The sequence below is a fragment of the Mirounga angustirostris genome, unplaced genomic scaffold (genome assembly GCF_029215605.1).
Source record: "Mirounga angustirostris isolate CCGP_5_RB_7025 unplaced genomic scaffold, mMirAng1.0.hap1 SCAF_10, whole genome shotgun sequence".
In the NCBI taxonomy this organism is placed as follows: Eukaryota; Metazoa; Chordata; class Mammalia; order Carnivora; family Phocidae; genus Mirounga; species Mirounga angustirostris.
The window spans coordinates 19,087,362-19,103,492 of NW_026991718.1; the positions used below are offsets into that span (position 1 = coordinate 19,087,362).

A 16,131-nucleotide genomic window follows, 5' to 3' on the forward strand; every position below is an offset into this window, starting at 1 on the left:
CTTATATTTAAGCACTCAATCTTAAGTGTGAAGGAGGAGCAGTAGGATGATGAAAAGTGTCCAAATACCTACACCAACGTGTTTAAGCAAAAAGAAAATGATAATGCTATAGTTATCAGTGTCCTCCTAACTGTCGGAGTAAACCCTGCTGGGGTTTATCTCCATGGACTCTATAGTTTGACATGGCCCACCATTCTTGACCATTCTTTCCCCCTGTCTGCCTCATACCAGCCAAGTGCTCTTCACACTGAAAAGTACAAGTTATTTAAGCACCTGGATTCAAAAACTTGGAAGTGATAATTCAAAGCAGGAGCTTCTTTTGCAGATATAGACTTCTTTTTTTCTTCCTGTAGGCTATGTTTTCTCCCCCCTCCCCCCCCCCCGCCCCATCCAAATTAAGAGGACTAAAAAGACAGATTCTTTAGGGGGAGATGGGATTGTGGATCAGTTCTTCTATTTTCCAGACCTCTTATATGGATTGTTTTGATAAGATTAAAAATTAAGAGGCAAAAATGTGAATTTTTTTTCCCAATCACTAGGTAAAAAGACCCCCCTCCCCCCACAAAAAAGCATTAAGCTAGTTTGAAATTTCTCACTGACTAGTTGGAATAATGGTAACATTTACTGAGCACTCATACTAAGCAGTAGTCACTGTGCTAAGCACTTCATATCACATAGGACAACACTATTAGATACATTTTATAGATGAGAAACAGAAGCTCAGAGAATTAAAATCAGTTGCTCAAGGTCATACAGCTATTTAGTGTTAGAGTTAGGAGCAGGAGGTTTAACTTGAAAGCCTGTATCTTATCTACTATGGTTACAGTGAAAATAAGAAATTTTTATTAACCACATATACTTTTTCTAGAATGAATATGCATTAGTGAAGAAAATAATCTAGAAGACATAAGACAGTTGCTTAAATGAGACAAGTTAAATGTCTACCGTCTGATAATAGATCCCTAAATGTCTCCCATAACCACTGCTGAATAGCTTCACAAGTAACTAAATCATTCAGCATCCTGATAGAGCTGTGAAATGACTTTTTAAGTGAATCTCTCAAAATAATACTATACATTTGCAAATGAAATATGCTGCCCTCTTAGAGTTGTATAAATACCTTATTTCTTGATGCATTCACTGCCCTATTTTTGCTCAGTTTCCTCCCCTCCTCCCCCACTTCCTCTCTGCCTTAAGATCCTTTAAGACCAGTTCAGTTCCTCCTTCTCAAAGAATACCTACAAATATGCAGTCTACCCACCAGGACTCTAATAATCAGTGACTGTCCTTTGTCATCAGTTGCTGTGCTCTGTTGTTACAGAAGGGTACAAAGTAAAAAATGAACTCAAGAGAAAAATAGCATTTCTGATGCACCTTCATCTTTAGATCTATCCATTTACAGAGTTAATTCTAAACATTCTTATTTCTCTACTTCACACTTGGAATCCTGCCTTTAACAATTAGTACACCAAAAAAAGTCTGCCTTTTCTTAGTCTTTCTTCAAAAATAGTTACTCCACAAAAAATTTTTCCATAAATAAGGTACTGGAAAGATCAGAATCAAAAAAAGGAAAAAAAGAGAAGCAAATGTACTGATAGAATAAATATACCACAATTTAAGTAATATAAGTTTTAGTGATATAATTTATCGATATAATTAGTTTATTCTGAGTCACTTCTGGAACTTGTTCATAAAGTGCTTTACAAGTAAATATAGTATAAAAAATGCTAGCTAGTTATCAGTGGACTAACATGTATTTTCATTCATTTACTTATACAACAAATATTTATTGAATGCCCAAATAACTTTTTTTTTCCCCCCTGAACCAAGAGGAGTGATAAAGGCACAGGTGCTAAAGTTAGAAGGATCTTGGTTTGAAACCTGGCTCTTGTACTTACCAGCTCAGAGACTGAGAGCAGTCAATTAACCTCCAGGTTAGCATTTCACTCATCTATTTCATAGGAGAAAAAGTACTACTCTTATGGTCTTTGTGAGATTTAACTGATTATGCAAAACAGCATATGGCCTAGCATGTACTAAGTGCTCAATAAATTATAACCACAGTAAATATATTTTAATATTGAAGAAAGTAGTTGAAGGAGATGGCCAATAAATGTTTTTTGTCTTACTAGAAATATGGAAATTTGTGAAACTCTGTATTAAAGATACATTAAAAATAAAAATCTTAAGGTTATGGGAAAAAAATCCACTTAAAAAAAAAGAGATGTGTTAAGTATGTAGGGTGAAATGACTAAAAAATAAAGGAAGAAAAAGAGATGGATAAAGAAAATCCTGACAGCTCCTAAGTGTGGGTGATGGGTGTTGAGAGGTTCCTTATACTGTTCTTTTTTTTTTTTTTTTTGCAAAAATACAAATTTTTTATAACTATAATCCTAATCCCAGAACATGCCTAACACATTTCCCCATATTCAGGAAAGACTGGGATTTTAGCCTTGAGATCGGCTGAGAACTGACACAGTACTTTCCTGCTCAATAATTCAGTATAGGTCAAGTTTTTTCAGACCATTCTACCTTTCATTATAAGGGTGAGCAGAGGGAATAAATGCATTAGAGCATTAAAAAATACAAGCTTTTCTGCTGCTCATTAATATTACATTAAAATAGCAGCAATGCATATTTTTCCACGTCCTTGAAAAATATGAAATTGTTTTTAAATTAAGCTTTTAAAAACAACTTCCACCTTCTCTACTTCTGAATTTACAGGAGATATATGTCAATCATATCTAAATAAAGCTGGGGGGTGGGAGAGAGAAATTACTAGAGAATGTCAGGCACAGCAAGGTATGCACATCAGAGTTGCTACTACCTTTAAAATTTGAGGGACATTATTATTAATTTATGTAAAGGTTTTACATAATGTTTCCAGACTGCGTTTAGGTTTTATCACTTACAATATAGCAAACAAGTACAGGGAAAGAGGCAATTAATTTTCTTAAGAGGCTTAAGAAGCTTAACCTACAGTCTATGCCACCTAAATTAAGCTCACTAAAACAACACAAAATTTCAAGTCACACTTTGCCTATCTCTGGGTAAGCAAGTAAACTCTAGTAAAAACAAACTAGAGCATTTAATAAAGCGATCATTTTGTGTTAACCTTAATTCCTAAAATAAACTGGTTGGCTCTATCAAACATATTCTTAATTCACAATTAATTCAAGTCTCAAATGAAGCATACTTGCCATCGGCAATCATTCAACGACAAAGCACACGATTAATCACCCAAATACAGCATCTTTTTACAGACTGCAAAGCCATCTGCCGTTTCAGCCTCTGTTTACCCATTCACTAACGCACATGAGGGCGTCTTTTAAAAAATAATAATAAGCAATAAACTTTACTCTGGCCTGCGAGATTACATCTCTCCGTGCTTCCTGTACACCCTGTAAATCAACGACGCTAAAGTCAAACGGTAGCATTTCCCAACTTTGGTTTAATGCGAGCGGTGGACGCCGAGCATCCGCCCACTGGCCGCTCGTGACTCGGGGTACTTTGACGCACCGGGATGCGGCTCACCTGACATTCTGCACCATCCATTACCAAAGCAAGCCAACTAGGCGGAAAAAAAAGGGGGTCCCCGAGCAAGCGTGCGGGTGCCCCTAAGGGCCCTCTTCTGCCGGCACAGCGAAAACGAGGGGCCACGCCGCCCCCGGCCCTCAGCGGCGTCCGCACCTGCCAGGAGAGGCCGGGGGCTGGGGGCTGGGGGCCGGGGCTCGGCCGCACGGGAAGGGGCGGCTCGGCCCCGGCCCCTCGGCGTCCGCCCCGGGCCCGCCGCGGGGGCTGGAACCGGGGCCGGAGGTTTCCGCCCGGCGCCGCCAAGCCCGCCAGGGGCCTAGCTCCGGCTCCCGAGGGCTCGCCCGCGGCGGCCAGGGCGCGCAGCCGCCTCCCGCCCGGCCCGCCGAGCCTCCCCGCGGCGAGCGCGGCGGCGCCCGCACCTGCCCCGCGCCGGAGCGCAGCCCCCGCCGGCCGCTTCACCCACCTGGCGCCCCCGCCGCGCTCCCCGCACGTCACAGCGCGACCCCGCGCTCCTCGGCACCGGCAGCGCGGCCGCGGGCGGACGCCGAGGGACCCTGCTCGGCCGCCGCCGCCGCCGCTCGGTTCGTCCCCGGCCGCCGACAGCGAACCTGTTGCGCAGCCTGTCACGGCAGCTCGGGCTCCGCGGCACCGCCTCAGCCCCACAACAACATGGCGGCCGCGGCCTCCGCAGGAAGCCGGGGGGCGGGGAGGTAGGCGACGGGCCGAGCAGCTGACGGCCCGCCCGCCCGCGGCCGGCGCGGACTCCCCCACCCTCGGGAACCCGAGGTAAGCCCGGGCGCGGCTCCTCACCCCCAGAATCCCGCGGCACCGGACCCCGCGGGCCTAGTGCCAGTGCTCCGCTCTCCCCTCGGGGAGGCCCTGAAGTCCCGGTCCCGGCAGCCCTTTCCTGGAGCAGCGACGGCCCACCTGGCTCCTCCTCCCCGAGGTGACATGTTGAGGTTGGGTGGTGCGTTTCCTGCCACTGCAGAAGCCCCAAAGTTTCGGGGAGGGCCTAGCCGTGTCGGACACATGCCTGTTGCACCCCACATGGGGCTCTCTCCGGAGCCTTCTCTCTCTCTCTCTCAGGGTAATTCGCTGAGCTGAGAGCTGGGATTCTCCGGGAAAGGGGATCTGAGGCAGGAGAAGGAGGTCGTTCTCACCCTTGTTTATGGGTCTGGTACAGTCCCCAGAAAGACTAACCATACCTAAGGGTCATCCACTCAGTATTCCTCACTCTCCTCTCTACCACATAAAAAAGGCCAACAAGGTGGGGACCTCCCCACCCGCCTCCACTTGGGAGAGCAACTACTCCATAAACTCATGAGCAGTAAGACGTTGATCTCTCCCCAAGTTCCGCCACCTGGTCTGCAGAAGCTGAACATTCTTCCCCACCCTATAGCCACCTGGCAAGATCAGAGTATCTCTTTTTTCTCAACACTTCCTGCTCCTGGTCTCCGCACAGAACACCGGACTTCAACTCAAGTTACCACCTGATACCCTTTGCCCTTGACACAGCACTCGTTCTAGAGAAAGGATTTCTGTTACTTGGGGTTGGAGGCAGAGTCATGGTTCCTTCTGAGTATAACAAAATGGGGTTACAAGACCCAATATTTCTGTTGGCTTTTAGAGGCAGAGTGGGGGCTAGTCCCATGAACAAAACTCATAGCCCCCTGACTTGTGTTGGTAAAGGAGAAATCTGTGCAGATCAAATGATCCCATGGCTTCGTTACTTACCTTAGGGCAGGAGAAGTTAGCAAGGCTGGCTCCAGAGGGATGGGTCCAAAGCTTAGGCCTATCTGAACTGGCCAGCCAACTCATGTGAGGAACTTAGCAAATATCAATGATGATAAACAAGCTTTTCCCGCTCTCACACTCAGTGTTTTTCCTAACTCTTCGATTAGGACCTGACCAAGACCTGACAGACAGGTTCTGTGCTTCAGTGACACAGTGAGGCCAGACTCCTTTGTGTTAGTCTAGGAAGTCCCTTATCTACCGGGGTTAATCTAACCCTTGTCTCCTGGGGACCAATCAATCTGCAAACAAACCACCCAACCTAAGAACAGCACTCTTGACCGCATGGTCTCATTCCCATGGCCGACATCACCAATTAATTGTGGTACTTCCTTTCAAAGCCCATATTCAAGCCCCTTTCTAAGCTTCTGAATCCTTCTCAGCATAATGCTCCAGAGACTTGGTCTAGGGCAAAACCTGTTTTTTTTATTCCTGACAGGCAAATAGCTAGTCTCCATTTCCCTCTCACCATTTGGTTAATGGCATTTGTGTTTCTGGGTTCTGGACCTGGTAAAATTCACCCTGAGTCCCCTTTCTTTCTGAAGGAGGTGCCAAAAACAAGGCAGGACAAAAATTAAGTTTGTTAAAAGGAGTATTTATAAACAAAAAGAGGAAAAAAAAACATTTTAAACATCTCCCTAAAATAAACCAAAAATTTAGCAACCTTTCATGGAAATTGGCATCCTGTATACAACTGGGAGCCTATAGTATCCCAGCTGCTAAAACATTATATCTCAGGGTTCCATAAGGAACTTTGAGGCCAGTTTGTCCACCCTATCCTACTCACTCAGTATTTATGATTTACATAGATGATAAAAACAAACACCATCCTACTTCTTTGATGTCTTCTTCTATTCACAGAGCATACCTTGGAACTGTATCTGTAATTTCTCTCCTTGGTATTTCCCAAATCCCACTACCTCTTATTTACCTCCAACACCAACTGGTGATCAGATACTTGAAGGAACTAAGTCCTACCTAAGACATAGAGACTTTCCTGTCAAATCTAAAGAAGATTATGAGTTATTGTAGGATCAGAAGGCATACAGGTCAGGGAAGGGACTAGGTAGATTACATTTTTCTTCCCCAGGTTCTGCCACAATTTAGGATAGATTCTGAGGCCTATTCCTAGTAACCTAACTTTTCCCAGGGGAGCATTTAATCTCAATCTGTTTTCCTTACCTGCACTGATTCTCCCCACCCCAACCATATATATGTTATGTTATATCAATTTCTCTTTCTGTTAGATTTCAAGGATTCCATCCTTAACCCCATTCCTACCCAGTCTACCCTCAAAACAAACACACAGTTGTGGGAAGAGGCTGGAATAGAGAAAAGATGCAATTCCAGACTCTAAGCATCCCATCAGGTAAATATATTATCTATCCTATAGAAAAGGAAGGCTGTGAGAAACTGGAGCTCATATGCAATGCCTCTACTAATAAATTTCCAAGACAATGTGATAAACAAATAATTTAAAACTTCTTTTATTGTTTCTTGTCAGGCAGGTGTGTTGGCTACAAGTCCTCTTACTTTTATCTGAAAATGTTATTTTATTTTCATACTTGAATTACATATCCCCTGCATATAGAATTCTGGATTGATAGAGTTTTTTTCTTTTGGCATTTTAAAGATGTTTTCCCATTGTCTTCTGGCCTTCATGGTTTCCACTGAAAAAGTCAGCTGTTGACCAGATCATTTTCTCCTCTATGTAATATGTCATTTTCTCTTGCTGCTTTCAAGATTTGCTTTTTATCCTTGGCTTTCAATAATTTGACTCTGATGTGCACCAGTGTGTCTTTTTTGGTGTTTATTCTGTGTGGCATGTATTTACAATCTTGTATCTGCAAATTTCTGTCTTTCATCAAATTAAGAAAAATCTTAGATATTATTTCTTCAAATACATTTTTCTGCCCCATTCTCTCTCTTATCTCCTTCTGGCATTCCAGTTACACGCATATTTTATTGTTTGGTATTATCTGGTGTTCATATAGAGAAAGCAGTGTTGAACCACCATTGAACGCCAGAAAAACCTGGCTCTACCCTTCTGATCCTCAAGGCATCTGAAGATAGGAATAGTGAGCAGTGGGACTCTAAAGCTGTTCTCCTTTTACCTTCTATATTTGGTAGGAGTTAATATGCCTCTATTGTTAGCAACTGTGCTTTTTAGCCAGGGAGTCTCTTTTATTCTGTAGGGAAAAAAAAAAAAAAACCCTCACAATATCTCTATACCACTCATAAACACACACACACACACACACACACACAGAGTCAGAATTATTCTATTCCTTCTGAGAAATAGATGGAAAGTGAGGTTGGTCCTGTTTTAGTTTCTTTTTTTCTTTCAAAACTCACACAGAAGAATAGATGTGCTGACAGTCATTCTTTGTGCAGAAAGAACTAAAGTTAAAGTCAATCTGGGAAACCAAGCTGAGACTGCCCTAGTATTTGACCATAAAAGCAAATGAAAAGCAGGTCAGGGATAGGGGAAGTCAGGGTCCAGGAAAAGGCCTAGGGCTTCATCTGGTATGTATTTGCTGATTCATTAATTTGATATTTGTTTTCATTCAGCAAATAGTTATTAACAACCTATTACGTTTTAGCTACTGGAAACAAGGAGTTAGCGAGGAATTAGCACTAGTGGAAGCAGCTGAGACCCAGTTCAGAGACGTGGTTAATGGGCCTAATTAGTTCCTTCGCCCTGTCACCAGCTTCGTAACCTCCTGCATCCTATTCTGGAGCCCTGGCACAGAAAAGAAATGAAAAAGCAGCGATTTAAGGGGAAAGAGGAGGGAAGGATAATTCCTGAGCACACCGGAAGGAGTATTCTCATTATTGGACCACTTGGGTCATGCAAAACTTGAGGCTCTGGCTTAAAGCCTGATGGTACTAGAAGAGGTAGTACCAGGCATATTAGAGGGGAAGTTAGCCCAGACTTGGGACTGGGCTAGCACAGCAAGGTGGAGCCAAGGGCCAGACTGGGGCAAGGCCCTGCAGCTCTGGACAGGACGTGCCCATTCATGACTGAAGCACCAGGGCTTCCAGGCTGGCAGGTGTAGCTCAGCGAAAGGGAATCCAGCCCGTATTCAGGAGTCAGACGTCCTTCCTGTCTGGCGTATTTGCCCACCTGTCCCTTCAGTTCGTTGCTGCCATCTCCAGCACAAACTTGGAGTGATTCCAGTTCCCTTTTTGTGATAACCTAACTAATATTTATGTGGCATTTTGCATTTGACAGAGCAATTTTGTTATTCCATTTATAATCCTCACAACAATCCTGGGAAGCAGGGTAAAGATCTGTTTGTGATCATCTAACCTTGGTCGCTATGAAAGGAAAGAGGTAAAATCAGGCCTCAGTCTTGTGTGGGTAGTTTTCCCATGCCTGGTTGTTGCGGTTTTCTTTCCCCCCTTTAAATAGAGAAACACAGGCTATGCTATTCTGGGTTCAGATAGCAGCAATGTTTTAGTTTAAAATACACAATGGATCAGATCATTTTGTACTGCTTGGCCCCATCTAGCTGGACAAACATTTTTATTTCTAGAATTACCATTTTCTTCTTCCTAAGGAAGATAATATCCTAAGCCAATGAAATATAAGAAAGATAACTGGCCCCAACCCCCCGTCCCAGGAGAGAGAGATGGTGCTGCTGTTTGCTGTGGTGCCAGAGCACCAGAGGGGGGAAGACCCCAGGCGAATGGGAGGCCACATTTTGCTTGTTTAGATGATATGCTTAAAACTTGCCCTGTCTTGACTTCCCACAAGAGCAAGATGAACATCTAAAGATTAGAGCAATGAAATCACTGCCCAAAATGGGGTCAGCAACGTCAGCTTGGTCACCATCCTCATCCACCCTAGGGAAGAATGACCAGACCAGGAGAATTCTCTGCCTTGGGACTCAGATGGAAATTAGGGTTGGGTGCTTGGTGCTATTTGCCATTTCTCTCTCTCTTTCTTTCTTTTCCTTTCTTTCTTTCTTCTTTCTTTTCCTTTTGTGTTACATATATCCAATAAATGGGCCTTTTTCTTTTTTCAAGTACCTGTGTTTTAAAAGTGTTTAATTCACGGATGCCTGGGTGGCTCAGTCAGCTGGGCATCTGCCTTCAGCTCAGGTCATGATCCCAGGATCCTGGGATCTAGTCCTGCATCTGGCTCCTTGCTCAGTGGGGAGCCTGCTTCTCCCTCTACCTGCCATTCCCCCTGCTTCTTCTCTCTCTCTCTGGCAAATACACAATCTTTTTTTTTTTTTAAAGATTTTATTTATTTATTTGAGAGAGAGAGAATGAGAGAGAGCACATGAGAGGGGGGAGGGTCAGAGGGAGAAGCAGACTCCCTGCCGAGCAGGGAGCCCGATGTGGGACTCGATCCAGGGACTCCAGGATCATGACCTGAGCCGAAGGCAGTTGCCCAACCAACTGAGCCACCCAGGCGCCCCCACAAAGTCTTTTTAAAAAAGTGTTTAATTCTGTAGAACCACACAGGAGGGCAAGAAAGAACAAAATAGGCTTGCTTGCAAATTAATTGAACCTTAGAAGCCATTCTTCAACAGGTGGATGTTTTTGCCTTTTTAAATAAATGAATAAGTTTGAGTGTCCAAAAAAAGTACAGCATTTGAACAAAGCCACTCAGCCATAAAAGCTGAGAATTTTTAACAATCACCACCACCATTGTTTGCTGAGTGTGCCAGGCACATATACATATAGATATACATATAGTCTCTAATGAAAGATAACAGTGCATGGCAGGTATTATAAATCTCACTTCACAGGTGAAGAAACTGTAGTTGAGAGAAATTAGACCATTTCTCCATAATCATATTTAGGAAGTAGAAGAGCTAGAATTTGAATCCTTATTTTTATGACCCTCAAGATCATTCTCTTTCTACTCTACAATATTTCTTCTCACTATATTACAGCATCAGTAATTTCTCTATATGCGTATTAAATATGCATGAGTAAGAACTTCCAAAATAATTTATCTTGGAAGAACAGTTCCCCGAAATATGAAGATGCAAATAAATAGTAGGTCAAGTTCTGCTCTGCAGACACACCGTGTGATGCTCCCGGAGCTATGATTTCTCCCCCTGCAGTCCAAACTTCATGTCAAGTGCACTCCTGTTCTCTGTGTTGGTTGTGGATTTCCAGGGTGTGACTTATATGGTCTTATTCCTTGTTCTCCTTTGGGTCTCTCATGTAAAACATAACTCTTTAGAATAAAGAGAATCCACCTGATCATTTGAAGAGGCGTAGCTGCAGTGGCCTTAAAGATGTATGCTCAGAGGATGCTGGGTGGCTCAGCCTCAACTCAGGTCATGATCCCGGAGTCTCAGAATCAAGTCCCGCATCGGGCTCCCGGCTTGGCGGCAAGTCTGCTTCTCCCTCTGACCGTTTCCCCTCTCATGCAGGTGCTCTCTCTCTCTCTCTCTCAAATAAATAAATAAAATCTTAAAAAAAAAAAAGATGTATGCTCAGTCTGGCCAGAGTGAGCCCTATTGACTAATTAAATGAACATCTTGCCATTCGTGACCACCCATATTGACCCCAGGTAATTCAGTAACGTCGGATTATTTGAAATACTTAGAAAAGCTTCATTACATTCCAAATAGGCAATTGAAGGAAAATAAAACCTGAATGTCTGTGTCTGATTTTCAATTCTGTGAAATGATTTTATCTGACTACAGAACATTTGTTTTCTTCTTTATTGAGGTATAATTTGCATATGGTAAAGTACACACATCATAAATTTGCCGGCTCCTAGACTTTATGTAAGTGAAATACAATATGTATCTATCTGTGTCTGGCTTCTTTTGCCCAATGTTGTAGACAGTCCATTTTGAAGCAACAAATTTTTTACCCCACTTTGAAATTCTTCCTACAATTTATGCATTTGTAAGATGAGAAATTTAAAAAGATTTCAGAGTAGGTCATCTTTAAGAGGTTGCCTATTATCTTATTTTCATCAAGAAGTAATTAATGAAAATCTTTGTGTAAATGTTATGCATCCATTTATCTGTCCATCTCATTTTTTTCTAAAAAATAATTTCAAGTTCTTTCTGTTACAGCATTAAGAATTTTCAATTCTGTGTTCTGGAAAATGCCAGCATCGTTTTGGTATATAAGAAAGTTGTTGACCAACCTCCCCATATCCAGCAATGTTTTTATTTTCTAAAATTCACTTTTTTCTTCAGGGAAAAAAGGGGCTGTTTTATTCCTTTTTATTTTCCAAACATTTCAATAATTCTAAATAAGTTCAGAATTACACGTAGATTCTAAATAATGCAGCTGCATCACAATGAAAAATCAAACCTCTTTCACTTTCCTCCTAGGATTTGTGCATTTAGATACATACTCATTATTTGACTATATTCATCATGTGATATAATTTTCAGCTTTTCCTCACTTAATGTAAAGTCATAAATACTTTTCCATAATAGCATGCTTTCTATATTTTCCATATTTACCTTTAAAACCCGCATACTATCTGTTGAATGAAGTACCATAATTAATGATTCTCCTTTTATTGACTGATTTTAATTTTTTGTTATTATAAATTACATTTCCTTTCTAAACACCTAAACATACATAAAAAACATTTCACAATAAATGTTTCCATAGATACCATTTTTTTTCTTTTGGCATTCATCCTTATAATTAATTCTCAGAACTGTAATTACTGCATAAAAATAATTATTGATCGGGGCGCCTGGGTGGCTCAGTTGGTTGAGCGACTGCCTTCAGCTCAGGTCATGATCGTGGAGTCCCAGGATCGAGTCCCGCATCGGGCTCTCTGCTCGGCAGGGAGTCTGCTTCTCCCTCTGGCCCTCCTCCCTCTCATGCTCTCTGTCTCTCATTCTCTCTCTCTCAAATAAAAAAAATAAATAAATAAATAAAAATAAAAAAATAATTATTGATAGTTTCCATAAAAATATATTAATTTACTCTGTCATAGCAGCATAGGAGTATACCAATTCTACTACACCCTCCTCAAAATATTACATCTACATTTAAAAATTTTAATTAGGCAAAATAATTTTTCAATTTAAATTGTTTTTCTTAGATCATTACAATATAAGATGATGATCACCACTTTAGTACTTTTGTTAGTTAATAAAAGCAATAAAATTACTTTTGAGTAATAAAATTAATTTTTCTTCTGCAAATTTTTCACATTCTCTGTTCATTTACGTATTATGGTATTCCAATTTTACCAATTCTTTTTAAAAATTGAGATATAAAGGGTATATAATATAATATTAGTTTCAGTTGTACAATATAATTATTTGACATTTGTATGTATTACCAGATGATCACCACAATAAGTCTAGTTAACATCTGTCACCATACATAATTACAAATTTTTTTTCTCGTGATAAGAACAAAGATTTCTCTCTTAACAACTTTCAAATATGTAATAGAGTATTATTAACATAGTCATCATGCTGTCCATTACAGTCCTATTATTTATCTTATAACTGGTAGTTTGTACCCCCTTCACCCATTTCACCCACTCCCCCCTCCACCCCACACTTCTGGCAACCATAAATAATCTGTTCTCTGTATCTATGAGCTTGTTTTTTGTTTTTTAGATTCCATATATGACTGAGATCATATGGTATTTATCTTTCTCTGTCTGACTTATTTCACTTAGCATAATGACCTCAAGGTCCACCCATGCTGTCACAAGTGGCAAGATTTCATTCTTTTTATCAGCTAAATAATATTCCATTGTATGTATATTGCATTTTTTTTTAATCCATTCATCCATTGATGGACGCTTTGGTTGTTTATCTTGGCAATTATAAATTATGCTGCAATGAACATGGGGGGTGATATGTCCTTTTGAGTTAATATTTTCATTTTTTATGGATAAATATCCAGAAGTAGAATTGCTGGATCATATGGCAGTTCTCTTTTTAATTTTTTGAGGAAACTCCATTCTATTTTCCATAGTGGCCACACCGGTTTGCATTGCACTGACAATGTGGGAAGATTCCCTTCTCTCTACATCCTCACCAGTACTGGTCATTTCTTGTCTTTTTTAATAACTCCCATTTTAACAGATGGGAGGTGGTATCTCATTTGTTTGCATTTCCCTGATGATCTTTTCATATACCTGTTGGGTGTCTGTATGTCTTCTTTGGAAAAATGTCTATTCAGATCCTCTGCTCATTTTTTAATTGGACTTTTTTGGCATTGAGTTATATGAATTCTTCATATATTTTGGATATTAACTCCTAATTAGACATATAATTTGTGAATTTTCCTCATTCAGTAGATTGGTTTTCATTTTGTTGTTGGTTTCCTTTGCTGTGTAGAAGCTTTTTAGTTTGAAGCTTGTTTATTTTTGCTTTTGTTCCTTTTGCTTTTGGTGTCAAATGCAAAAAATCATCACCAAGAACAATGTCAAGCTTATTGCCTATGTTTTCTTCTTGGAGTTTAGGCCTTACATTCAAGTCTTTAATCCATTTTAAGTTAATTTTTTTTTAATTTAAAGATTTTATTTATTTATGTGAGAGAGAGAGTACACAAGAAAGGAGAGAGGGAGAGAGAGAAGCAGACTCCCCACTGAACAGGGAGCCTGATGCGGGGCTTGATCCCAGGACCCAAAGGCAGATGCTTAACCAACTGAGCCACCCAGGTGCCCCCATTTTAAGTTAATTTTTTGTTTATGGTGTAAAAGAGTGATCCAGTTTTACTCTTTTGTATATAGCTGTCCAGTTTTCCCAGCACCATTGATTGAAGAGATTGTCCTATCCCCATTGTATATTCTTGGTTCCTTTGTCATTAAATTAATTGACCATATATGTGTGGGTTTGTTTCAGGTCTTTCTGTTATGTTCCATTGATCTATATGCCTATTTTTTTAAAAAGATTATTTATTTATTTATTTGAGAGAGAGAGAATGAGAGACGGAGAGCATGAGAGGGAGGAGGGTCAGAGGGAGAAGCAGACTCCCTGCCGAGCAGGGAGCCCGATGCGGGACTCAATCCCGGGACTCCAGGATCATGACCTGAGCCGAAGGCAGTCGCTTAACCAACTGAGCCACCCAGGCGCCCTATTTTATTCATTTTTGATGCAATTGTAAATGGGATCTTTTTCTTAATTTCTCTTTCTGATAGTTCATTATTAGTATATATAAGCACAGCAGATTTTTGTATATTGATTTTGTATCCTGCAACCTTACCGAATTCATTTATTCTAAAAGGTTTTTTTTTAGTGGAGACTCTATGACTTCGTATATATAATATCATGTCATCTGCAAATAGTCGCAGTTTTTTTTTTTTATTTTTTAAAGTTTATTTATTTTTTTTAGTAATCTCTATACCCAATGTGGGGCTTGAACTCATGACCCCGGGATCAAGAGTTGCATGCTCCTCCAACTAAGCCAGCCAGGTGCCCCAACAGTGACAGGTTTACTTCTTCCTTTCCAGTTTGGATGCCTTTCATTTCTAATTGCTCTGGCCAGGACTTCCAATATTATGTTGAATAAAAGTGGTGAGAATAAGCATCCTTGTCTTGTTCCTGAGACAATGTTGCTGTGGGTTTTTCATATGTAGCCTTTATTATGTTGAGGTACATTCCCTCTATGCCCACCTTATTGAGAGTTTTTATCATACATGGATGTTGAATTTTGTCAAATGCTTCTTCTGCATCTATTGAGATGATCATATGATTTTTATCTTTCATTTTGCTAATGTGGCACATCATATTGATTGATTTGTGGATGATGAGCCATCCTTGCATCTCTGGAGTAAATCCCAACTGATCATGGTATATGATCCTTTTAATGTATTATTGAATTTGGTTTGCTAGTATTTTGTTCAGGATTTTTGTATCTATGTTCAATATATTGGCCTGTAATTTTCTTTTCCTGTAGTGTCCTTGTGATGTTTTGGTATTAAGGTAATGCCAGCCTTGTAAAATGATTGGAAGTGTTCCCTCTTCTCATATTTTTTTGGAAGAGTTTGAGAATGATTGGCATTAATTATTCTTTAAAGGTATGGTAGAAGTCACCAGTGAAGCCATCTGATCCTGGACTCCAGTTTGTTGGGAGTTTTTTGTCTACTGATCCAATCTCCTTCCTAATAATCAGTCTGTTCAGATTTTCTATTCCTTCATAATTCAGTCTTGGTAGGTTGTAACTTTCTAGGATTTATCCATTTCTTCTACGTTGCCAAATTTGTTGGCATATTATTGTTGTTAGTAGTCTCATGATCCTTTGTATTTCTGTGCTATCAGTTGTAATGTCTCTTCTTTCATTTCTGATTTTATTTATTTCATTTCTGAATTTATTTATTTGAGCCTTCCTCTTTTCTTGGTGAGTCTAGCTAAAGATTTTTCCATTTTGTTTATCTTTTCAAAGAACCAGCTCTTAGTTTCATTTACCTTTTCTATTGCTTTTTTAGTCTCTATTTCATTTATTTCTGCTCTGTTCTTTGTTATTTCCCACCTTCTACTAACTTCAGGCTTCATGTATTCTTCTTTTTCTAGTTCTTTGAGGTGTAAATGTCATAGGTCTAGCCACATAAAAGAAGGTTGAATCCCTCCGTTCCAATTCCAAATTTTTTGGGATGAGACTTTGAGCCGTCCAAGTTGGGGCAGGTGCCCACTTCTGGTCCAATCAACTGCAGTCAGGGTGGTGGAATCAAGCTGTATAAACACATATGACTCAATCTAGTCTTGTGATTTTGGAATTTTAATGTCTGGAGGACAAGGGGAAAGGAGGAACAATATGAATTGGACAGATACCACAAAAGATTTCTCCTGTAATATTTTTGTCAGGCAGACATATTGGTACTGATGGCGATTTTGT

At 40.5% G+C, this 16,131-nt stretch overlaps 1 protein-coding gene across 15 annotated transcripts in view; it reads right to left on the reverse strand.

Moving 5' to 3' along the window:
• ITSN2 (intersectin 2) overlaps positions 1-4,484 on the reverse strand; it is a 141,462-nt gene extending 136,978 nt beyond the window's left edge. For 4 of the 15 annotated variants that reach the window (XR_010405463.1, XR_010405462.1, XR_010405461.1 and 1 more), the window contains exon 1: positions 3,998-4,316. The gene's annotated coding sequence lies outside the window, so the exon portion shown is untranslated. Of the gene's footprint in view, positions 1-3,534; positions 3,672-3,997; positions 4,317-4,344 lie in introns of those variants that run through there. The other 11 variants (XR_010405460.1, XM_054509631.2, XM_054509629.2 and 8 more) reach the window with 9 other exon arrangements.
• Positions 4,485-16,131: the final 11,647 nt, after the last annotated feature.